This window comes from Hippoglossus stenolepis, chromosome 5 (assembly GCF_022539355.2).
Source record: "Hippoglossus stenolepis isolate QCI-W04-F060 chromosome 5, HSTE1.2, whole genome shotgun sequence".
In the NCBI taxonomy this organism is placed as follows: domain Eukaryota; kingdom Metazoa; phylum Chordata; class Actinopteri; order Pleuronectiformes; family Pleuronectidae; genus Hippoglossus; species Hippoglossus stenolepis.
Genome location: NC_061487.1, coordinates 16649161 through 16674795, shown reverse-complemented (window position 1 = coordinate 16674795; position 25635 = coordinate 16649161). Strand labels below are relative to the sequence as shown.

The window sequence follows — 25635 nt, the reverse complement described above, 5'->3', positions numbered from 1 at the left end:
ACTGAGGACAGCTAATAACACTGTACTCGTGCTGTGACATGGGTAATAGCTGCCTCATTAGATTTGCTCTGTGGTAATGCATTGCATTACTTACAGAATTACCTGTCCACTGCTAATAGCATTACACTCGCTAGTATCTCACATCCCCATCGATGCACAAGGCAACAATAGCCTGTCTTGTTCCCTGTGATGGCTCTGACACAAAACACAAAAAATGTGTGCATTAGCACGAGCATCCAGAACAACATGTTTACACTGAAACAGATGTCTTTACCTTGGCTTTGCTGCAGCGCATGAAGAGACTGAATTAACCTCCTGCTTAGAGCCCACTGGTGCCACTCGCAAACAAAGCAGCCTAAAAGTACATTATTACGTTTTTAACAGCTGTTGACAAAATAACCGCCATACTTTACTGTACTCACCCTTAAGTTTTATAGGCTCCAGTCAGTGATGGGTTTTCCAGGTCCCAGTCTACTGGTGACAGAGCCGCTGGTTTTATGGCTGCAATGGCCCTCTACAGTGGCTTCAGACACATGATACTCATTATAGTAGAGCATCATTTCAACTGCTCGGGAAAATTGAAGTTTGGAAAACTGCAGCGTGGAGCGTTTACCATAAAGTCTTCTCCTCTTCTCTGTGACTTCTTGTTGCCTGTTTTTGTTCAGCACACTTGACGTATGGTGAACTATACACTGAAACAGGAAGAAAAGGATTAAGGTTGAGCTTGTGCTCTGCTTTAACCTGAGATGAGCCTCTGAAGCAAGTTCTCCTTCTGGTCAGTCCGCTGTGACCTTTGCAGAAGTGAATCTTTGAGCAGTATATTTGAACGTCCACAGGCTTCATAAGGTTATCGATACAGTATTTCCTCCTTGCAGTTTCTCCATTGAAAGTCCTCAGTCGAGCCCACAGGGACATTTGTGCTTGTGTTACAGCTGCCCATGTTTACCATCCTCCACCTCAGGCTCTTTCCACTGAGAAAAAGATGCTGGCTAGGGTGCAACTCTGCAAATCCCACCTGGATGTGGCATTTGTAGTAAACAACCTAGGGGCATGGCTGCCACCCTTTCTCTTTAAACTCCCAGCGCTCCTCCTCAAGCCCCTTCAACACTGTTCTGCACTCCCAAAACAACCTCTAATTTGTGCCTTGATCATTGCCATGTAAACTAAGATGGGTTATGTCCAATAGGTAGCGTGTGCACGGCTGCTCCTCATGCTCTTTTTTTTGTCTCTCTTTCACACACACTTGCGCACTCTCTCTCCATCGCTGTGATAGCACATGAGGGGGAAGATATAGTTATTCAGGGAATTATTTTCCTCATTGGTGCCATATCTCATCCGGTCCTTTTGTGCCAAATGGCCGTGTTTCCATGGTGCCTGCCTGTGTTTACTGTGACGTGCCATGGCAGGGCCCTTTCTGGTACAGAGGGGACTTAGTGCACAGCAGTGGAGGGTATTTCAGTCCCTGTCTGGAGTTTTGGGGCTTACTTCTCCAGCTCTCCCCTCTCCTCCCACCTGCTCTCCTCGCTGTTGCTTCATTGGGCGCTCGTGTGGCTGTGTGCTGGCGCTCCTGGCCCTGTTCTTAGACAGACAAGGCTAATTGAAAGGGAAGGCTGCTTTCTGCTGATCAGCTCTGACAGCAGTGTCTTGCTAGAGGTGGGTGTGCCACCCCATGCTGAGAGTTTTCACAGCAAAATAACAGTGCTGTCGTGAAAAACACAGGCCGTGCCACGATTACCCAGGCAGCTTGCCAAAGGAGACAGATGAATTCTGCGGACAGAAGAAAGAATGGGAACCTACGTAGTCTGCTTTTTGACTTTTGGGAGGATAGCTGTGCCAGCATTTAGTGCAAATCAAACAGGCATTCTCCATTTCATTTAGGGTTAGAACTAAATGAAACCACATCTTTTTTTTAACGACTGCGACAATTAATGATCACGTTTGATCACAGATGAACAGTCTGTCATTTTGTGTTGCTTTGCAGTGCTTCAGAAAAAAAAGCATTTATTCCCCCAAACTTTCAAAGTAATATATACAAGAGTTCAAACACTTTCCAACAAGAAACAACTACAGTACGTCCTGAGCAGAAAATTAAGTCTCACTCCTTCTTTGTGTGCTGTAACCCAATCTTCTCAGATCTTTGTTTTGGTAGCTGGCCCCGGTGCATGTTCACCGTAGTGCATGTGCGTATTTGTGCATGTGAGTTGCTATCCATGTTTTTAAAGTGAGATGGCGAGTGTAGTTATTGTGAAACGTTCAGGTGAAAGAGACATTCCAGAACGAGTTCTTCAGCTAACAAGGCCTCCAACAAAAAGAGGCATAAGAACAGAATCAATATTGTTCTGGCTTTTTGGAGCTGTGGAGCTGTAAGAGCTGCGAAAAGCCTCCGACTTGACTGACTTTTCTTCTCCTTGATTTGAAGGAACTTGATACGTTCATAATGTTTTGTCTGTTTTCAGTGGTGACCAGTATAGAGTAGGCATGACAGAAAGCTAAGTTGCTAAAGTGAGCATAAAAGGCTGAATAAAGAATAATGTTTGATTTGTTATATATGTCTCGTTCAGTTGGTACCAAATTTCACCAAAGAAAATAATCCTGTAAGACAGACGGCGATTAAGCACGTCTGTGAACCTAATATGGCTCAACAATAAAAAGAAAAGAATCAAGTGCAAGTTTTGAAGGGGTTATAAAAACACAGCTAAAATTATGCTTGTATTAAATGTATATACATAAAAACCATACAGCGTAGAAAAAATCAGAGCATGAAGAACCTCATAACATAAATAACACAGACATCAGAAATTGATGGCCAGCGTCAATGGCCATGAGACCGTTGACGGATAGTTTTGACTTTCTGACTTACTGCTAGCATTGCCGTGGAGCGTGTTATGGCAATGCTAGCCTTAGCTAATGGTTGTGGATTGATTGTATTTGTTAGCTCTCAGGTATACACAGTTTAACTTTATTCAGGTGTGATTCCTTCTAGTGTGTTTAGAGGCCACTCTCACTGGCTTCGCAACACCTTGCTGAGGTGTATGTGGCATGAAGAGAGACGGCCGTGAGATGTTGGTGCCCCAGTGCGACATCTAGTATACAACCTTTGAAATTCTTTTTTTCTTCTTTATGAATTTTGATGAAAAAAATAAACACTCATGAAGTTTCATCTGAACCTTATGAACTACTGAGGACAACAATGAAAACAAATCATTTTGTATGGGGGAAAATATCCATCCATTAGCTACATGGCTAACGGCCAATGTCCTAGCTGACATTGGGCAAGCGGTGGGGTACACCCTGGACAGATTGCCAGCGCAACATAGGGCTGACACACGACTACTGTAAGTTTACCGGTGACTGTAAATGGCTAGAGTCACCTGCAAAAATACAGTGTGAGGAAGCTGGAGGCCAGAATACATGGATAAAACCCATATGCATGCAGGTTCAGGGAGAACATGCAAACTCCACAAAGAAAGGCCCTGGCTGAATCCTCTTGCTGGCATAACCCACTTTCTATGAGGCCTTTATTTTGGCACAGATCAGTCAAATAGAGGCAGATCCAGGAATTCCAGGTTAGACTTTTTTAACATTGCAAGTGTTACCAGGTAATAAAGACAGATGGAAGACAGATGGCAAAACTATGATCGTGTGTCTGTAGATACTGATACTGATCACACGTAACTTTTTTAGGTGAAAATGCCTTTAACGCTGAGTTTGATTGTCTCATTCCAGCAGATCATTTTCACTTGCCTCAGGTTCTCAGATAAAAAGCACCTCCTCCGCTGTGCTCGCCTGCTCGCAGGCCCTTTCCACTGCCCATATCAGAGGTGCCACCATCCAGCGTGACTTGATTCACCAGGACAGGCTGGGACCCCTCAGCAGGCCCACGGTGGACAGCTGTGATTACTGCTGACAATAATTTATGGTCCCTTCTGATTGAAAACATGAGAGCTGGAGATAGAAGAGCTGGTGAAGAGTCAAGGCACCACCTTAAGATATAAAACCGAGGCCGCAGCTGCTGTCAGACGCAGGAGTCCTGCCAAGCTCTGCAGGCCTTCTGCCCATTTACACACACACACACACACACAAGCTCACATTTTGCTTTCTTTTCTTTTATATTTCCCTTCCTCTGTTTCTTTGCCCGGTTGTAGTCCTCTTCTACATTGTGTCTCTCATCATCTCCATCTTGCACATGCTACTCTTATATTACGTTCTCCTAGCTTAACTTGATGCAAAATGAATGTTTGTCTCGGAAGAAATCTAATTAAATTTAACGTAATCATGCAAAAGAGCCTATTCATTTGGTTAGTGCTGCAAAAGAATACACGGAAGCTGCACCAAAATACATGAAGTGACAAAATACGTCCAGAAGACATTGGATGAAAGGAACAATACGAAAATGTAATATTGAGGAAGGCTGTTTGTAAAATGAAAGAGGAACAAATACTTATCCACCCTGGCTGATCAGGTGTCTCCGCAGTGAGCTATTCCAGCCCTGAGATTACCATGCTAATCCCCACAATAGCTCTGTGCAGCTGGTTTGAACAACTATCAGCACTATTGTTTATGTTGTCATCTCTGCTGGATCGTTCTCACGAGGAGGAACCGTTTCAGCGGATTTGTGTTCACTTTTTCGGATGGAATTTCTCGGAATGACGACCGCTTCCACTAAAATGATGTATGTTCTGGGTATTATGTTCTATCTCGGGAAAGAGGTCTTGACCTGGAGAGAAGGGGTAGTAGCACGCTTGTGGATAGAAAAATGTGAATTTGAACAACCTCTAGAATGAATTGAGAAATATTTAAACAGAATCAGATGGTGTGAAATTACAAACAGATATTAAACAGATTATGTCAAATTCTCTCTTTGATTTTCTCTGTGATTCTTGGTTATGCTAATTGGGGAATTGAAAGTATGTTTAACACATGTCCATTTGTATTAGATTTAAGTTTCTGTATAACAAAATGACATGTTTCTTCTATAAACATATTTTAACATACTGTGGACCTTCTTATAATCTGTGCTATTTTCCCTAAAGAGTTTGAGTTTTACAATTGTGTCTAGTAATGACTTATTTAAGATATCACTTTACAAGTCTGTTCTCTATCTGCTTTTAATGTAAAAATAGCACCTCAGTCTAAACACGTAACATGTTTCTTTTCAGTGGAACAGGCTCGGTGTTATGTCAACAACAGACGAAGTGGAATCCCCCCAAAGTTCAATGTGCATTACTTGGTTGTTCTTCAGAAATAGTCACATCACTACATGAGGCCGTGGGAAATACTGAAATATCCTGTCGAAGGCTACAAGAAAGTAACACAAAAAGACAACATATCAAGTAGGAGCACACTCACAGACTATCCGCCCAGTGAATGCTCAACTTTTTACATTACGTGTTCTGGGATAAGCTCCAGCCTCACTCCTGTGACCTTGAGCAGGATACAGAGGAAAAAGGTGGAAAATTAAATTCAGCTTCCAAATCCAAAGAGTTTCTTTTCATTTATCTCTCACATTTGCTTGTTGTGCTGGGGATGAAAATCAATACATCTATGCTTAAACCAGATTTGAGACTTATATCTGTAAATTGCAGTCAGTGCGCTATGGAGCCTTTATACCAACATTAAACACATTTACATTTAATGTTAGATTTTGATAAGCTCTGATATCAACCAGTACACAGATTTGCATTTAGCCAGTACTGTCATACAATGAGGCAATCAATACTGTGTAAAAACAAATATCTTGCTATTATTTGGCAAGTATTACAAGGTTGGTTGAAATCTGGACTGATAGGTGACTGGAGAGTGAGGGGATAGAGAGGATTGAGGTTAAGAATCAATGGAGAGAAAAAAGACATTCATTTATTGCTATATTTATATATTGATTGGAGGTTGTAATAATATTTTCCAATTTGTCAAAAACAACCAACAGTCGTAACATTTTTATTCAGACAGTAGCAAAGCGCTATTGCCAGTAGACAAATAGCACCAGCACTGGTTCACAACATGAAGTTCATCAATGTCATATATTCTATGAGCACAAAAGTATAAAATAATAGAATATTGTATTAACACTTTGTATAAGATGCATTTCCATGGGGATTTTTATACGATCAATATTTCTTGTTGATGAAAAAAGCCTATTAAGAACACTCTTAGAAAATGAGTCTTTCTAAAAGCTGTTTACGTAACCTTCAAAATGAATATGCAATGTTATGAAAACGTACATGTAGAGTTTCTGAGTGTTGTCGAGACATAAGCCCCAGCAGAATGGCTGCTGATGTGCACGTTTTATCCTTGCACACCTGATTATAGGGTCAAACTTTGCACTAACTATGTCTGAGAATTGCGTTTTTTCTTAATCTCGCACGATTACCCTTTGCCACTTGGTTGTGGTCATTAATCCCTCCTCATATAGTGACTGACAATAATTCCTGCACTTTGTCCAGGAGACGCCACAACCATTCATCACTCTGTCACCCCTCGCCAGGGACCCACCGGTGTCCATTTATCCAAAGGAAAAACAGTGGCTCTGTTCTGTGTATAATGTTGCCTCCATGATGTAGTCTCCTAAACTGTGAGAAAGCAAATGAAAGAAAAGTGGTAGTTGAGATCGTTAATGTTGCAATATAACTTATTAAAGATACCTAAATTGTTCCTTGCGCTGTCAGAGCAAACAAAAGAAGGGAAGCTAACATTATGGCGGAGTTGGTTGGCGGTTGTTGCCGATCGCTTGATGTTCTTTAGCTCACACGAGGCTGATGCTATCTGATATACGTCTTTTTCTCTCTCATCTCTCTTCCCCCGCCTTCCTCGCTCACATTCACTCTGTGCCACCTGCACACACTCACATAGGCACACACATCGATGACATAAAAAGACTGTTTTCTGATGAATAAATTTGTATATTTTAGAACCTATCCCAGTTCCAGCAAGTATTCTCCAGAGGCCCTGCCTTCTTCTCTCCTGAGTTCCCCTGCAACCCAGTGGAGTCATTAGTCTGCTTGCTGTGTTGAACTCTTTAATCATCTGTGTGTTACATAAAAAGAGGACTATTCCTCAGTGACATACAACGGCATGCTCAGCTTGGTCGGGGCTTGCTTTGATGTGTAGAGGCTGTTGTGTTGTGTCTGCACTATAGGCTTCTTGAGGCTCAGTTTTTTCCATTCCTCTGTGGAGGTGCGATAAGATGTCAGTCTTCCTCTTGTAGCAGTGAAGATGTGACTGTGAGTGTAGAGTTTGCAACTAAATAGGAGCAATGGGCCTTTGTAGATATTCATCCCACTACAGTGTATAGTGCAGAGTTTGTTCCTCTGCCTATGGTGCCTGTATCATGTTCATTTTTCCTGATAGTGAGATACATGGCTCTGGTTGCTAAAAGCCCTTCATTATTAATTCACATATTTACAACAATTAATCTCACTTTTCCAAAGAAAATAAATATATAAAATAAATATATAGAAAAAACAATTCCCTTTGTGTGAAAACTTAATGTACATGCTCACACACCCACATGTGCACATACACACGCTGCATCAGTGTTCCTCTGGGATGGAGGCAGGCGCCTGCTGCCATGGTATCAGGTTGCAGGTCTGTCAGACACAATGGTGAGGAGTTGCCCCGCGACTCGGCCTGAGAGAGCAGAACAATGGAGCCGCAGTGCAGACGGAGCAGCAGAGGGCACGACGAGCAGATCCGTCAGCCGGGCAGAGCCGCTCCGGCCGCTCCGGCCCCCCAGACCCTCTCCTCGCGCACACAATAGAGGGTGGGAGGTCAAGAGCTTGAGGAAATGGAGGGGAATTCCCAGCATGTTGTAATAAAATGGATTCCTCTATTTCGGTGACTGAACAAATAGGACAGAGTCAGGCTACACCCAGAATACATCATAACTTTCAGCGATTACAGTGAAGTCATTTCTTTGGGTCAGGGTGCAGCTGGAGATAATCAATTTGTGGGTCAGTGGTTCGCTCCTCTTTGAGCACTGCTCATTAGTTTTGCATAAAAGTAAATAGCTTGTCTGTCTGACAGCTGAACTTGTGTCATGGGACCATTCCCAGCATGCTCTATCTGGTTATCAGAACATGTTACTGTAAAATATGATTATGAATGATAAAGCCATCCATCCAGCCACTGCTTATCGTGTGAGAGTCTCAGGGGGGAGCTGGAGACAATCCCAGCTGACATTGGGCGACAACCTGGACAGGTCGCCAGCGTATCGAAGGGCCGAACAACCAGTCACACTCGCATTCACACCCACCATCCATATAGAGTCTCCAGTGAACCTAACCGCTATCTGCATGTCACGAACTCAGCATAGAAAAGTCTCGGCCGAGCTGGATTTCGAACCTTCTATCTGTAACCACCACACCACCGCGCCGCCTAGAAAAAAAAATCCCTTTCTGAATTTTAATGCAATAACGTAAAAAGATTTTGTGTTGTGCATCTAAATACGTTGGGAGAGAAAAAAAAGCTCATCCATGTCATGACCAATAAATCTGAGTGCGTCTGATCTGTTCCATCTCTTACAGGAAGAAGCATATCACTTCATGCACATGTACACTGCCCCGATCTGTTTCAGGGGGACCAGGCTTTTAGTCGCTGCCGTGCACAAACAGAGGTCCTGGAGACTGCTGCCCTCAGAGCGGTGACTAAGGGGGGGGTAGTGAAAGCCAGATTTTGTTAAAGCTCTTAATAAGGCACAGTGTGATATATAAGCCCGCAGGCGGCAAAGCTCTATGTGCAAACACTTCAACCACTCGTGTGATAGGGCAATCTGTGTACGGAACAGCGGATGGCCTAACAACTCTGTTATTTCACACGCGACCCTATTTGGCCTCTGTGATATCCTTAATTTGGTCGCTGAATTTGATATAGCGCTGCAAATATTTGCTTAGGCACACATTAACTCTGTTTGCCTGGTGTGTTATGATAAACAAACCGCAATGGTGTACTGAATGTAATAAATGTTAAACAGTGCATGCAATTATGCACTTCACATATCTAACCCTGCACGGTGAAAGCGCACTTTGTGCACATATGAGCTCTATTTTGACAGATCGTTATTCCCCCTTCCTGACCACCTAGGGTTACATTCAGAAATGAACTGTTTATGAGATGCCTTGGGTGGATGGCACATTTTTTTATGCCATATTCCAGTGTGAGGAAAATATAGGTTTTTACATGAACATTTCTCAGGTTCAGGGAGCAGAGAATACATTAAAATGCACAGATGCGTACAGTCTGGTTTCTTCTTTTCTGAGTTTTCTTGATTCATTTTTATGTCACTGACTGAAGAATGGACTTCCCCTAATGCCGTTTGTCCTGTTTCGAGGACTTGTGCTCTTTTACTTTCCTTGCCTTCACTGTAAAAAGGTGAAAATGGCAAACGGGTTTAGTTCCCTTTTGCTATTATACGTTCAGCCGTTTTATCTCCTCCGTGTCAGGGATTTTTTTCCCACCTCTCTGGATTTTTTAAAAGCTCTTTTCTCCTGGCCACAGTATAGCCTATTATTCCTACTAGTGCAGTGCCCGTTCTAAACCTGCCTAAACCTCCAAACCTGTTTGGAATCGGATGTTTGTTTGGCCTGTGGAGATACTGGTTGGAGCTTTTTTTCGGAATCTAAAGAACCATGAAATTGCGCCACCACTTCTGCAGAAAAAGCTGCTCACCTGTTCAAGTTCACTGAAGCTCGTCTCACCATGCAGAATCTCAAACTAGAGAACCGGTGACGTTTTCGTTGTGACTTATGTGACTTAAATTGATGACTGCTGATCGCCTGTTTATTCAAAGTTTATTAAAATTTAGCATATCGTGTGTCCAAATCGAACCAAACTAGATTAATTGCACTTCCCGGGCCCTCAACAAAACACATGACAAGTGTGAAGCCAATCAGATATTTCCGAGATATGCGAGCAACATACAGACAGATTTCTGGAATTAGTTGATAGATTGTATCCATAAAAACACAGTCACACAGTGCATCTATACTGTGCAGCACTTTCTCTATCATATATCACTCATACACTGCACCCACAGCAGTCAAGGGATATTTAGGGTTCACTATCTTGCCCAAAGACACTTCAGCATGAGGAATGGGGACAATGGAATCAAACCGTTTTCGGAAAGGATGCATTCACTCCTTCCGATGACTCTTGTCCTCATGAAAGTTGAATGGATCAAATGTGTGTAAAGTCATGTAAGGTCAACAACGTGTTCACCTTTAAGTCAGTCAGAGAAGAGCTCTAATTTCCCCCCTGCTGTGCCTCATTACCTGAAACTCAACATCCGAATGGAAGGAGTGAGCGTGTGAGATCCGTAGAAAAGTAGGGCATCAGCGGTCAGCTGTATTTGGATTATAAGTCAACATGCTTTTAGCTGTGCTGTCTGCTGAATCAGCTGTTTCTGCAGCATAGTGAATGATCTTAATCCTGTATATCCAGGTAACCTTTTCTGAAGGAGGATGAATACAAGAGAAGTGCAGACGTTGTAGTCGGGCCATGTCTAGACAAAGACGGCAACATAGGACTGTTCCTACATGGGGTTAGGATCATTGATTTTGTACCGGCATGAACGCAACAGCTGCCACACTGTGCGGAAAATGAGGAAAGGGTCCTGTTTTTTAGAGTTACAAGTTAATATCTTTCCTCTGCGAGAATACACGCTGTACGAACCCCACAGTTTCAGAAGGCACAGCACCGGCAGTTTTTACTTCTTGATACTTGTTCTGAAGTAAGCTTTTTTTTTCCCAGCGCGGTGACAGCTTGCAGCACTGGTGAGAGAGGAGAAGACAAAGCACTCTGTACTCCGAGGCTGTGTGTGATTAATGACAGAGGTGTGTGTTGCAGTGGGCACCCTCGGAGCAGCTACAGATCAGTCTTCCTGTAAGACAAATCTGACACTCAACAACCCACCGCCCCACCTGCTACCCCCTCACCGCCATCAAACCCTCAGCTCCTCGCAGCCAAGTGCACCCAGCACGACATCGCGCCCATAAATCATCCTAAACAAAGCATGTTTAATCTGTGACGCGCAGGCCTGACACACAAATTTATTACCTGTTGTAGGAAAACTGCATGTGCCCCTCTGAGTCAAGCCTCTATTTACCTTTGAGAAACCAGTAAAATACTGGAAAAGACAAAGTCTGCAACAAAGGAGGCTGATGATGGCAGTGTCTTTCAGGCTGAATTCAGGAGACAAAGCGGTGAGCTACCCAAACACGCCGCCGCCTTTTCACGGTGGATGACATGCTTGCTACGACTTCCTCGACTCCACTTGCCAAAAAGATTTAGGGATTTTTTTCTCAAGCACATTTGTAAAACATGAATACCAAATTATCTCTTGTGGATTAGAGTTACATAGCTGCTCTACGCATGCTATGAGTCATAATGCTCAGCGAGACTTGGGCACCTACCTTCAACTGCATGAGGGTAGATTTTTAGAAATCAAGTGTGCTGTACCGGGGCATTGTTAGGGAATATGCATGTAAAATTGAGCTCAGTGTGCAAAGGCAGCAGTGTAACAGCAAAAGTTGGTGTGAGAGGAAACGTGTTTTTAACAAATGTATACATGATGTTTTTCATGTGGTTCTTATCAGTTAAAAAAGGTCTGAACAGCATCTGGAGCCGAGTGGAGAAAACCGTCTCCTCTAAAATACAGCCCACAGGTGAACAGTGACAGTGGATCCAGATATCTTTAGCTTCCTTGCCATACAGTCTGACAAAGTGAATTACGGTAGCATTAGCTTGATGTGGAGTCGTCGCTAAAATGCCAAGGAGTGGTCTCTCCCACACATTCCCTCTGGCAGACTCCCTCGATCGTGCTTGTCCTCGACATGTCTTTACACTGTAAATGGTGGGAATGAGAAGTGATGGCACCTGCTGACTGGCTCTGGCAATGTCAGAAAATCACACGTACACACACACACACAACGGGGATTTTGCTTATGATGCAATCATCAAGTCAGAAAATCTGTGAAATTAGCCGACAGTGAAATGCCTAAGTACAAAATGATCGTTACGCCTCATAGAACATAAAAGTTTTATCCTCCTAAAAGCCAGAACAGGCATTAAGGCATCATGAACGTTGTCTTTTTTTTAAATGTAAATGCTACCGCAGGAAATTACAGCTCTCTCTTAATTAAAAAAAAAAACAGAAGGAAGAAATTTAGAGAAAGTTTGTTGTTCCCTTTATTCTATGCAATTTGTGTGCTTGCAAAATCGGCTCATCTTACCCAGCAACCTCTGACACCGTGAATCATCTGAGGTGATTAATTGAATAATACTTGAAATTAGGGACAAAATGAATAATGGTAAGAGCAGTTTCATTCCTGACCTTGTTCAATATTTAATGAGCTCACAGATGATGGAGACCAGATTTTATAAATGGAGCTATAGGCTCATGTGAATATTGGGGATAATTAAAGAGCGTGTGTTATTACCTGCAGGGATTTCCGTACACCCATAAACCAACCAAGACAAGATGGACACTTGGACGACTCCGCCTCGCAGGTCACAAGCATTCAGCGCTGTGATAAACAGAGGAGAATACATCAAGAGACCCGGGAGATGGGTTAATCTCCAGAGAGATCATGCAGCTCATCATAGGGACCTTTGTGGTGCTGTCGTTCTCTGCCTCGGGAAAAGCACAGGCGTTCGACAAAAAAACCCACGGCGGAGTGTCAGAGTTGCACAGAAGTGAGATGAGAAAAACAAGAGGAAAAACATCAGACAACACCAGAGAAGTCACTCCTGTCATTAAAACCTGTCTGACAAACACACGGAAACCGTCCTGACTCGCAGAGGATCATCTGACGGCTGATGACCCTTAAAGCAAACTGGTCACCTTCCTACTCACCCACAGTCACTGGAGCTCTGCGTTATGTGCTGCACTTTACCCAGCTCACTGATATCATGGGTGGGGGGGTTTCATTTCAAGTGGCATTCCTCTGCATTAACAGTTGTGTGCTATTCTACGCTGTTTGCAGCCGACAGGCCGTGGTTACTTTTAATTACAGTGGGTAATAAGAGACGAAATCCAGACTGTGAGACACACGGTATTTTTAGATCTTGATCTTGATTATCTAACACGCCGCTGCACAGATACGACTTTGTTGGGAGACTTTTTTCCCCCCGTAAATATGATATAATCACTGTGGATGGTGAGTTTCAGCACTTTGAAACCATCATTTTCTGGATCTTAATATTTTATATGTTTTAAACTTCACAAACCCATTTGCATGCTTTGGTGAGAAACTCCAACAGCGTATGTAATGAGTACATTTATATATCAGAGTCGTTATCTCACTGTAGCCGCGGTGTGACATTTGTTGGCAGAATTTGTCTCGTGACTGAAGGTGTAGTGTGTGTGGCGAGCGGAGGACCACGGGATGGGTGAGGGCCGTTGAGGGCTTTTCAGAGAGGCTCTTTTAATGAGCCTCAGATAATGAAATGTTATTTCAGAGATCGCGGTGGCGCGATTGCCGCCTCAGAAAATTGTGTGACTCAGTGATCTGCTCGTGCTTTTCTCATTTACAAAATAAACATCTATTTCTTTCCCCCCACATTCGTATTATAGATCAAACTTGACTCGTACAGCCTAATAAAGCTGGCTGCATGAGACGTGTGTTTTTAGGCCCTTTTTTTAATTGGAGAGAAAGAGTGTCTGGGTCTATTTGTGGTCTGGAGTAATGTTGGAAATGCCAGCTGTCGCGCATCAAAGCCCTGCTAGAACAAACCGTTATTTGGCATCTCCCTGCAACTTGTTGAAATACATCGCTTACTTTGTCTTATAGTCAATTTTCCCCTTAATTTAAAAAGGCAAACTGCCGCACATGGACATTTGATGAATAAAGTTTAAGAAACTCGCCTTTTTAATCAACGTGAAAAAATGCCCTTTAAAGGTTAATTTCGGTATATAAACCAAATAAGAGTCAGACATAAACTTAAAATTATTAACTCTAAAACTTTACCCTGTTTGCAGAAAAGGACATTTTTGTATTCTGTCTATCCTCCTGAGCGAGGAAAGAAAAATCCTCAACACCTTCTGGAGTTATGACTGACAGCTGTGGCTGGTGCAGAGAGCCCTGAGCCAAGCCCCATCACATAACGCATGCCCGACATGTCCATGTCCATCTGGGGGTCCACTCTTCAAACCACAAGCCCCCTCGTTGCTCTCTGCCGGCAGAGAGACAGAGGGACAAGAGGAGGAACAGGGTGTGAAGACGGGCCTCTCAGGGCTCGGAGGGAAAAGCATCCAAAGCCAGCTGGTCTGGCTTTGAGGTAAATCGATGGGCAGAGTGAAACAAAACCAGCAGAAAGAAGAGGACGTCTTGCAGGTAGAACGCAAAGGAGAGACAAAGAAAGTTAATACGCCGAGGAGAAGGTCGGAACAGCAGGTTCTGTGAAGGTGTCTGTGCAGCAGCAGCAGCAACAACAAACAGGTGAGACACAGGCGTCACAAAGGGTCTCGACTGCTTCCACGTGACGGAAATGTGATGCCAATTAAAGCTAATGTCACGTCAGGTTTGATACATCTGCGATTATGTGGATTTGAAAAATGATCTAACAACACATACTGTATCATACTTTAGTCCACTGCATCACGTTCTAGTTAAACCTAATGAGCTAATGTAAACCACTGCCATTGTGTTGGTTGTGTTTTTGCCAGCATCACAGTTTTTTATTTTATTGTGGCCATCACTTTGGGAAGATGGGAGTGTGGGGTGGGCAAAGGAGCTGCTAAAGGAGATGCTGAGAGCAGTCTGGATCCGAACTGTTGTCAGCTGGCATCAGTCTGAACTCACAAAGAACCAGTACACAGCAGAAAGTTTACTGATTGAAAACACTCCAAGGAAACAGCTGGGGACTGTAATTGTTGTTTGCCACGACTATTGTTACACACTATGTGATGCCCAAGAAAGAGCCAAATAACATTCATGTTCAAGAGGATGTTGTTTTATCTGTTTTTATTAAAAAATAATGTCATGCTATGCTTTCTTTTACTTTTATTAAAAGGAATGTTGCTAATATGGTTTTAAACATAGACTGTATACAAAGATGGACAAAGTGTCTCCACTTCCTCCCTCTACCCAGAAATGAAGCCAAAATATCCAAGTTACGAATACTGGCATCTTGCTCATTTGAGCCACAGTCTGCAGAGGGACAAATATAACATTTTACACATCGTTGAGAACTACCTAAAATGACAGAAACCATCTTAATGTGTACTTTGGTTTTTTAATTGGGTCCATGTCCTACCTGCTAACATGGAGAAGACAGGGTTTATGACCTACAGTGAAGCCAGCCACCAGGTGGTAACTGAGATGCTTTGGCTTCACTATTGGAGAGCAGTCATGTCATCCTTATATAAAGTCTATGGTTTTAATGTGGATACGTTTTAGAAAACTGTAAAGAAAATTAAAATTTTTGCTGAATTTAATATTACTCTCACGATGCTGCAGCAGTGTGTATTGACCTGTAGAAATCACGGAAAAGTGATTTCAGAAAGTTATCAGTTTTCAGAAAGCCAGTTCTATCACGCTGAAGGACTGGGAAATCACTCGTTTGTTGTTGTTCGGTACAACATCTCTAAAATAAAAGCCCCTCTGGGTGCCATGGAACACAATCTGAGCCACCCCCACAGAAAGGAAATTAATTTGGCATAATAGTGTAATAACTATAAAAATTACAGATATGATTGAAAATATGCCTTTCTCAGTGAAAACTTGCCCAAACTCTCATTTTGTACTAATGACTTCATTTAAAAAAAGACAACTAAGGACATTTAAAACCTCCACAACTAACAAATACACATAGTGCATTGTGGTGCAATATGAGGACTGATGTGATCTGTATCTCTACCATGAGAACAGTAGCGGTGCCCTTTGGTTTAGCATCTACTCTTCTTCTTCTTCTTCTTTGAGTGGGTACACACTATTTCCATGTCATGTGAAGTTGGCTTCAGCTGCCATTGACAACTATGGACAAAGTGATCATTATACTTTATCTCGGCTGGCCTTTTAAAAGCCAGCAGGTGGAGTGTCTGGCTCCTTTAATATTGTTCTTTTGCACAGTAAAGTAAAAGAGGACCAAGGCTCAAGCAAACTGCAGGAAGAGCCAACCAACACATCACCTCATGTTGCCATAAAGAATCACCTCATTTAACCTGAACCAGTGCATGGCCAGGAGCCAAGAGCGGGACAATACAGACACTAAATCTGGATGACTTCAAGCAATGGTCTTTTAAAGTCCACCACTATTGTGGATTGTTCCTGCAGATTATGACATACCTATGGAGACTTTAACAAACGTATAGTGCAGTGTGGGTATTAATGCGGCAAGTGTTTTGTATAGGCATTAAAAGTCATTAAGGACAGTTGTGAATTCTTGGCCTAGAGCCCTGAGCAATCAGGAGGGATGAGGAAGGCGAGACACAACCTTTTCCTGTGGGACTGGGACTAAGTGGTGAAAAAGGTAGCTCAATACACCAGGGACCATACTATACTAGACTAATACAAATGAGTTGGAGACAGCAATACTTTGTGAAAACCCTTCTCCTTCATTAGTGCCCATACAGCATAATGACACTGGATGTCATTATAGGAGCGGAAGCCCAAATAATCATGCATTGTTTTACTATTCAGCCACTGAAATGTTGCCATTAAATTACTGATTAATCATGTTTATGAGCTCATCTTAAATTTTGCAGATACAATCTTAATCTGCTGTAACTACAGCTGTAAAATAAATGTAGTGGAATAAAATATTTCCCTCTGAAATGTTGGACTAAGTAGCAGCTAATGGAAAATGCTTGAGTAAACTATATGTACTTGAGAACTTATCCACACTGTTCGGGTTGCCCCATTAACATAACAGGGCATGTTCAGCTCAGAACATTTTTTTATTTAAACGGAAACGGTCAGAGGCCCTGTACATAGAGCCTGCCCACTTCCTGTTAGTCCTGTTGTATTGAAATATGCTGCAATTCACCTAGAGGGCACTCACTAGTTTGCCCAGACAGCAAGAGCTGTGATTGGTCCGCTTGGTAGCATCGCATCTCTGGCAGACTTGCCGCCATTTTTTAATTGACTTCAAGGAAAGAACACGGACGACGTCTTTCTTTTCTTCGTTGCAGTTCTTTAAGAGAAAGTAATTGCTCTTCAACATCTGTCAGCTCCAACTCCAACACGATCCACTGAGTAAAACTCGCCATTGATCTGAAGTAAACAGGACCAGAAACCGGAAGACACTCAACACCAGCATAGAAACGCTGCCCTGTGCGTAGGCTACGTGCTTACCTACAGGGTAGCTTCGACGCAGAATCATGAATCGGCCTTAACATGGAGGAGGTAGGATTTATGACCTTTACTGCAGCCAACCACAAGGGGGTCATAATGGTTTGGCTTCACTTTTTGTCAAGTCTACGTTCCACATTCACATGATAACCGGCTCTGCTGAAACCTAAATGGACCATGCCATTATGGGACATGACCTTACAAGTACTTATAATAAAGTACTTATGATTGGAAAGCCACAAATCAAATGTAATCGAACAATATATATTAACCATCTATTGTTTCACCATTTGATATCAAAAACATTAAGAAAATTGGCAGAAAAATATTTTCTTGGAAAAGTTAAATTTTGGGGCTACAGCTCCATAGCGTCATCACTCGTTCTCGACAACCTCACGAGCACCCCCCCCCCCTACGTAACCCGGAGAATGGAAGTTCTCAAGATATTATAAAATCTGTGAAGACAGGGGAACCTTGAACAAACTGATTACTTACGCATGCACATCAACTTTTAAGGTGTTTATATACAACAACAAAAACATAGTTTCAAATGACTATGTAGTTTAACTCGAGATCAGTTTGGAGACTTGAAGTGCTCCTGGTTTAACCTGCTGAAGTTCTCCACTCTCCATGAGCTTCTCTAGTCCCCTGTCCAAACTGGATTACATGTTCTTTCCCACCATATTTCATACACAATCCAGTAAACTGCTCTTTCACTCGCACCTGCCTCCTACATGCCAGCGCACAGTCTGAGCTGACCACCACACCTCCTCTGATCCTGCACATGTTCACACGTGACACGCTCATGCGCACGTCAACCAGCTCCCGCCCTCCTCCCCTTCCTATTGGCTCCCGAAGAGACGCTGCGGGTTCCCATTGGCTTGTGGGCGCGTCCTTCCCACCCCCGAATTCCATCGCTGTTGTCTTAGAGATATGACGTCAAACGTGTCTAATGTGATGAGGCTGGAAGTTGCCCCCCCCTCCCCAAAAAAGTATCAAAGTCAGACTCCAAAGAAACAGACTGTACTTTAACGCAATTAAATACTTGGCTTCAGATTTAGGCTCGTTTAACTTGTTTTTATTATTATTAGTTAATTCGGTTAAAGTTCTGTCAAAGTTTCCACAAGTTTTCTTTTACTCTGCTCCCATGGGACACAGTTATTGTTATGAAGAATGTGACAGGAATCAAACCACAGCAGAGTATTTATTAAAAAGCTGTTTTTTAAAAAAAAAAATAATATTCTGCAAAAGAGATCTGAGATTCTCTATTGCTTTGTTTACCTCTCGGTTATAATCAGGGACTTTTCCAAGTTGTTCCAATGTTTTGACTCCGTGTGTGTGTGTGTGTGTGTGTGTGTGTGAGAGAGAGAGAGAGAGAGAGAGAGAGAGAGAGAGAGAGAGAGGGAGGGAGGGAGGGAGGGATAGAGAGGCAGCTCGTCAGATGAGGGGAGGAGTCTCGGTGACAAGAGGAAGACTGGCTTCTCTGAGTTTGTCAGCGTCCCCCCCCTCCCCTAAAATAGCAGTCAGCGTGTAAATGCGAACTGAAATTACGTTTATCCAGCGGAGCCACCGATATAGAGTGTCTATATCCAGCGAAGGAGCGAAGGTGAGTACACGGAAATAGAAACAATGTGGCAGTGTTGAGTGTGGCAGCAGCGACACAGAGAGAGAGAGAGTGAGAGAGAGTGAGAGCGAGAGAGAGCGCAAGAGGGAGATGTAGAGTGGGATTGAGGAGCCGGGGGAGACTCCTCATCTATTTATCTATCTATTAATCCAACTGAAGATAACGTCAACGTCTTCTCGTGGCAGGTCTCCTGTTCGAGCTGTGATCCTCTGCGTGTTTTCTGTGCGTTGATATCAACCCGAATAATAGCGAGAAACTTTTCCAGGATTCATCCGGTAACGCGCTCCTTCCCAAAAAATAAGAAAAAAAAACTCCCATCCGTGATCTGTGTCTGTAAAAGTCCTTGTTGTGGAAAGTGTGAACCTGAGTGTACTTTGTCAAACAGGCGCATCGCTCGGGGAAAATAGTAATCAGTGTGTGTAATAACACAGTGGAGCCGTCACTTCACACACACACACACACACACACACACACACACACACACACACACACTGAGTGTGTCATGGTGATAGAAAGTTGAGCACATTATTTTCTTTAAAATGATGTGACCACTTTCCATTTGTTTTGAGTCTACACATCTAATAACACTTATTATTATTTTTAATTTACACACGAGTGCTAGAGCCTGGTGCCAGTTTTGCTCCTAGCTTGAAGTTAGTGGTGTTGAGATGTAGATGGTACTGTTCAGCCTGTCTCTACACTCGCACGCTGCTCTCAGTGTTGTCCTTATGTCTGCAACAAACTTAAAAATATATTAAACAAGAAATCAAACCTGAGATACTCTTGTTTTGGCATTTTAACATGTCATACACTGATTCAGATGCCTGTAAGAGACTATGTGTTTCCTGAATATATAGTAAACAACCCGGTTATGGCTTTATTTAAAATTTAATAGGCTTAAAAAAGCTCCGCTGAAATATTGAAGAGGTAATCTTTAATCTTGACAGTCTTGTCACTGCACAAACTCACCTTACCATCTATTTTTTTAAGTGGCAGTCAATTGCACGGTACATGTCGGATAAGTTGCACAGTCAGGTTTGGTTTATGGAGCCTGTTAGTGGATCTCTGCTGCGAGGTGCTTCTTTGAATCTCTCGTCTGTCTCTTTTCTCTCCGTGTGACCTTAACCTCTGGCCACAGCGAGCAGCGGCCAGCGGTAACCTGACCTTCTCAAATGTTTCTAGTGTACGCCTACAACCTTACTTGTCTCATTAATATTGTTCAGAATGAGGTGGTTGCTACAGAGAATAGCAAAATGTAACATTGGTATGAATTTAATCCTTGGGATTTTCTTTTTTTTTTTATGGTTGTCTGATGTGTTGCAACTTGTAAAGTGTGGTTTGTGTTACCGAATGGATCCAGCCAATTCACATAGTCCTAAAAAGCTGCGTCTTCCTTGAGTTATTTACAGTTACCTATTTAGAAATGATCTCTTTGCGTTGATCTCAGCAATCAATATTTTACAACTTGCTGTATGAACTGAACCAATAACAAATGTTCCTATTAAAGTCATTCTTCTGGGACACGAGTTGTTTCAGCACGCTTGTAGTTTTTTCAAAGCCCATTTTCTGTTACCGCTGTTCCGATGGCATGCACATTACCTTACCAGCTGGCTGCCAGTGATTTCTAAAGCAAAGCATAAAGCACCCTCCAATCTGCAGTCATTAGCTTCTGCGCTGCCCCAGGCCTCGTCAGTAATGGGGCCTTGTTGCTCATGATCCACATCACGTGAGCTCTTATGTCTAATGTGTGGATGAGGGATTCTTTCTACGCTGCCGAAATGAATATCATCTCAACAATTTATGATGTGTATTAGTCTGAGCAAGAACGTGAAGGCGCGGATCGAGCCATCGTAAATGTCTTTCCTATGCATGCGGTTGAACTGTCGCTCTAACCTTTGCCTTTTCCATTACACAAACACACTGGGAGAGGTTTGATAACATGATAATAATGAGATTTTGCCCTCTATCATTTAATCAAGGACAGGAAGACGCACTAATGCGCGATAGATGGCGGATATTTCCTCGATGGCTGCGAGTGTTTATTAAAGGTTTTAGCCTTGTTACATGTTATGTTTTCATGTCTCTGTAAATGTTGCCGAAGTGCGTGTTGTTAGCGTCTCAGCACAAGTTCTCGGTTGGAAAGGGAGAAATGAGAGGTGGCGACGTTGTGAGGAATGGGCAGCTGCAGCATCTTTTACTGCACTCCTCATCCCACTTCAGTATCAGTGTCTCAGCTTCTCCTTCCAGGAGAAATGTGGAGTGTGTGGGCGAGTTGGATCCGCAATTAAGGCTGGTTGTCAGAGGGAGAATGCTGGCGTTCACACGATGCCTCTGAATCACTGAGTGCAAGTCTTTTCTCCTCCTCTCCTCCTCCCAGGACGTTTTTTTTTCTCCAAGGAGGACAAAACACCAGAAAGCTGAAATCCAAGGATGTATTGAATGAAAAATAAGAGATAGAAGCTGAATATTCTCGGGCCAATAAAGAGGATAGTGTTTCTTTGATTGTTCGGTAAGCCGAGATGTTCTTTTATATTGCAAATTCAGCTTTAACATCACAGCAATTATGGATATTACAATTGTTTCACAATAGTTTTGTGCATTTTGAATTTTTCCACATGATTGTAAATCTATTTTTTAACGGGTTTTGCATTATTTGATATTGTTTAATGTGCAGCAGTGAAGCCGCATTTGTAAAGAGCTGTTTGTTTTATTACTACTGAACATTTGGCAAGTGAGATTTAAGTTCAGTTGCTTTAGGACGTAGTAAATACAGATTGTTAGGTGGTTTGGTTGTAATTATTATTATCTACTGAAACATTAGAAATTGAATTTTATAAAATAAGTAACTGTCCTATCCTTTTTTCCTTTATAGTTTGTTTTAACTCTGTATCTTGAGAGAATCTAATGCTTGAAATTGTGTTTTATGTTAACTCAACTTTGTCTTTGACCCTTAGTAACATGATTCATTGTTTATTGGAGCATCAATATGGAGATTCCAGCGTTCTCCTGTGAGACCTGGAGGTTGGATGCAGAATCTTGAGCCTGGCAGATAATGTTTTAGACCGCAGTTCACTGTAGACTGTCCTGTGTAGACCAAAGAGCGAAGTCTTGTGTTGTTTTTCTCTTTTTTTTTGGTAAAGAAAACTTCACATTAATGCGAATATACTGTTTGATTATTTCTGTTGCTGTGCACAAAGCCAATAATGAGACCTTAAACTATAAACTTTAAGCAGAAAACTTTTATTTAGAGTAGTTTCAAGTCAAGATACATGATTTATAAAAAATATTTTTTCCTTCTGTATCTGGTTAATGGTTATTGGGTCATCATACCAGCAAATATCCGGAGTATGGGGGCGTCACGGTGTATAGATCCTTGGTTCACTCTGCGTCACATTTTCATGCTTGTGCGTCTCATATTAGACAGGATGTTCATATGGTGAGATTGTGAGCCATTGTGGGCAAGAAATAGCAGTGGGTCTCACGTATGGAACATGTGTTCATTGTTTAACATTATGTGGTTCTCTTTAAAACCTTTAACCACAGCAAGGACATTGAAACTTAATTTTCAGATGTCACCAAGTCAAAGAATGCTTTTGTTATTAATCTTAAAAAACTTTCCCCATATTTATAATGAACAAATATCAGAAAATGGTATTGTTGTTGTACATTTGAGTGGCTGTCAGACACTCCAGTATTATGAGGGCCCTCTAACAGCTTGATGTAAGCTCAGAGGGTAAATGTAGTACTCGCTGAGGCAATGTTTGTATAGCAAGACAGCTACCAGTGACCTTTCAACTGTCCTGCCCTTGCCTGAGACCTCTGGTGGTAAGCCACCCCGTTCGGCTCACTCAGCACATGTGCTGCTGAGCGGGGCAGAGCAGCTTAAGGCCGTGCTGTCTTTTCCTGCCTCCCCTGCTCCTCCAAACAAGGACTGACTGGAGGTCTATTCACCTCTTACACCTGGACCACACAGGAGAATCAGCAGGAGGATCCTCGGGCAGAGCCGCACTCTAAATCTGCTGTTAATCTGCTTTCAACACTATGATCCTGCATGGGCTGCGTCTCACTACACATCCATACTGTTCGCCGACTGTGACTCTGAATACAAACAAACAAATCCATGGTGTCCACTGTTGCCATAGAGGTACATCCAGGATAAAATAAGGACTGTCCCCCTCTAAAAAATGATCCCAAAGGTCATCCGTGCAAGCAGTATACTGCGACCCATAGTTACATGTTTATCAGCTGACTACTAGTGACCATAGTAATTATGATGGGAGTAAAGCAGAAAGTCAGCTGACGTAGTGTGCAGAGCCCTAAAGTTCACGCTAGGAGACGGATGGGGATGATAGATGGGTCGACAGGACATTGGAATTAGGAGACCACAGTTCTTTTACCATTTGAAACCAATAGTCATCAATTTTTCTTTTACCCTTGTCCGGTCAACAACCTTAACTGTGTGACAACAAAGGTCCAGGAAGTCCACCACCTTTCCCTAAACCTGACCAAGTAGTTTTTATCTTAAACCTAACCATACTGTGTCGGTAAAATAAGCTTGACTGCAACAAAGGTCCTGTGTGCCTGTTGTGATACAGGCACTATTCCAGGGTCGTAAGGGAAGGGAGATAAAAGTGACATATATTATATGTAAAAATTCTTCATTAAAATGACCTGTGTTGTATATTTTTTGACATGTGTACTTACATTATCCAAAATGTTGCTAACAATGTTCAAACCCAGAGAAATTCTCAATTTATTCAAAGTAACGGGACGTTTCTTTTTGTCGCCTTTTAACTGTGTCATATCTGCTTAACCATTCTCTGCCGTAATTTACGGGGCAAACGACGTATGAAGAAGGAAAAGCGCACATGTAGCCAGTTAGCCAGTCAGCAGCTTTTTCCAGTTTTCGTTTTTGGCACTCGCAATGGATCGCGATTATTCTTGGCTGTTTGCTGCGTATTGTGATTAAAACCTTTAGACATTACCTCATCAAAATGATTTGCGCTTGAGTCACGTCAGGTACATTTTCATCAGCTATGGTGGTGAAGACAACAACTCACATGATCACACAGCTTCATGACATCTTCAAACTAGGTATTGTGTTATTGTTTTGATTGAAAGTCACCTAGTGGCCGAGTTATGTATTGTACATTTAAATGGTCGTTCAGTTTGTAGGACTTGTTGCTATTTTTTTCTTTTCTATAAAGCACCATGCAAGATTTGTTTTTCCCTCAGTTGCTGGCTATGTCACCTTTAATTTAATCTAATGAGGTTAGCAATTGCACATGCACGATGTGTGGTTTGGGATGCTATAGACTGGGGAAGCATGTGGTGGAGCAAAGGTGATGACTTTGAGAAGTCAAGTCATTTCACACTTTTCTGAGATGTCACCTCCTCCCTCTTTGGCTTTCTGGAGTGCAAGAGAAACCACAGAGTCACACTGCATCATCTCACAAGTGAGTGGGTTACACTAACAAGACGTATAACCCAAATATGTGTTTCCTGTGGTTTAGTTGGTCATTATTGTTTTTTAGCTTGCTTTCTTAATGTTGTTTATATGCTACAGACATTTCCTAATAGGCCTCTTTTACACCAAAATATGTGGGGTTTTTTTGTAAACCTGCTGAAAAAAGGTAATTGACTTGTTTTTCCATTGTAAGCGGAGGAGTTTGCCCTTCCTTTGTTTTATTTCCCCTGGTGAGTTAGTTCGAAAACCTCGCTTGCATCTTGCACGATATGAATGAAAAAACTCCCAATACGCAACAGTACACAAACATTCATGGCTATTTACGCGCCAAAGCCCGAAGTTCAATGTGCGAAAAGGTGTAGTGTCGGTATCTAGCCTGCCAAAAATAAAGAAGAGGAAATTAGGCTATTCACCCAGAAGTCATGTTTCCATCAGTGCCAATCGGAGCAGAAGACGATAAAAACCTGTGTCAACCGTGCAGTCATTTGACCATGATCATGTTAGTGGGTCTGTTTGACCATCGGAAAAGGGTTAACAGTGATGGATGGTAGAAAAGCGGCTATATTAAGTGACTATGTTGCTGCACAATACCATAGTGATATTATTAAGTTGAATCATGTGTAAAAGCAAAACTGATGAAGTTGAAAATTAAGTTAAGAAAGACATCTCTTTGCTGAGTTGCGTTTTAACTGAATCTCAATGAGACATACATAAATCAAAGGAATACATTATAATCTAATTTACTAGATCAAAAGATCTCCCATGATTGTTAATATACCCCACTGTATTGAATTCCTGATGCTGTATTGTAGATCTTTTCTCGCTCGCTGGAGATTTAAATTCTCCTGCTTTGTGTAGAGATAATTTAAGTAGAAGCATCACAAGCAGACAAACAATTGAAGTGTGTGCTAAGTGAACTTTCTTCAAAGTCTAGTAAGCTCTGTGTAATGGAGCTGTTTACTATGCCGTTATCCGGTGCCAAAATAAGTGATTTGAAACATCGCTTACAACCTTTATCGCCATTTAATCTTGACTCCCATCATGTTTCCCATAATGGTAAAGACGTGGAGTCCACAGATAAGTGTTCATCATTGGCTGGTGTTTTTGAGGCCTGGGTGTAACAGCTTTGCAGCACTGACTAAAAGTCCAGTAGCCACTGGAAGGAAGCTACTGGCCTGGACTCTCCTGCAGCTGGACAGACTCTGTCACGCCTCCCTCGGGCTGCAGGAAGGAGGCCTGGCCTGCGATATCCTTGTTTT

General features: G+C 42.3%; 1 protein-coding gene and 1 long non-coding RNA gene across 6 annotated transcripts in view; both read left to right on the top strand.

Moving 5' to 3' along the window:
• Window positions 1–4482: 4482 nt before the first annotated feature.
• On the top strand, window positions 4483–5483 carry LOC118109923. Its single transcript, XR_004696875.2, has 2 exons — window positions 4483–4672; window positions 5160–5483. It is a non-coding gene; the product is annotated as an uncharacterized LOC118109923 (long non-coding RNA).
• Window positions 5484–14120: 8637 nt separating this feature from the next.
• mef2aa (myocyte enhancer factor 2aa) overlaps window positions 14121–25635 on the top strand; it is a 63876-nt gene continuing 52361 nt past the window's right edge. For 2 of the 5 annotated variants that reach the window (XM_035156223.2, XM_035156220.2), the window contains exon 1: window positions 14123–14432. The gene's annotated coding sequence lies outside the window, so the exon portion shown is untranslated. Of the gene's footprint in view, window positions 14433–18727; window positions 18892–25635 lie in introns of those variants that run through there. The other 3 variants (XM_035156224.2, XM_035156222.2, XM_035156221.2) reach the window with 3 other exon arrangements.